The sequence below is a fragment of the Elephantulus edwardii genome, unplaced genomic scaffold, assembly GCF_000299155.1.
Source record: "Elephantulus edwardii isolate Elephantulus edwardi_28Jun2011 unplaced genomic scaffold, EleEdw1.0 scaffold00237, whole genome shotgun sequence".
NCBI lineage: Eukaryota > Metazoa > Chordata > Mammalia > Macroscelidea > Macroscelididae > Elephantulus > Elephantulus edwardii.
The window spans coordinates 1392957-1393549 of NW_006399987.1; positions in this window are offsets into that span (position 1 = coordinate 1392957).

A 593-nucleotide genomic window follows, 5' to 3' on the forward strand; every position below is an offset into this window, starting at 1 on the left:
TATTTTCAGAGGCAGTGAATCCCAGGGAAAGAGAATGTCCAATCTTCTCCCGCTAAGCAGCTGGTTGATTTGAACCGCCTGTGCCTTTGAGGTTGAAACGTAGCTTCTTAACTCTGTTGTTGTCCTCATGTGGTGCTGGTGTTGTTGTTGTTGTGTACTGTCGAGATGGGACCCACCCATAGCTGACACTCTTGCGGGTTTTCAGAGGCAGTTAATCGCAGGGGAGGAGATCGCCCATCCTTATCCCACGGAGCAACTGGTGGATTCAAAGCTCGTACCTTCAAAATTGCAGTGCATACACCTGATCCAGGCCATTTTGTATTTTGTTGTTATATCGTCGAGTCGCCTGCGACTCATAGCGACCCTATTTACAACAACTCTAAACCCTGCTCTATCCTGTGCCAATCTTATGTCTGACACACCCACCCCTTTACTCCATCACTGAATCAATCCATCTCATCCAGGGTCTTCTTCTCTTGTGCTGTCCCTTCACCCTCCCAAGCATGACGTCCCTCTCCAAGGACTGGTGCCTCCTTGCAACATGTCCAAAGTATGTCAGACGAAGCTTCAGAATCCTTGCCTCCAAGGAGCAG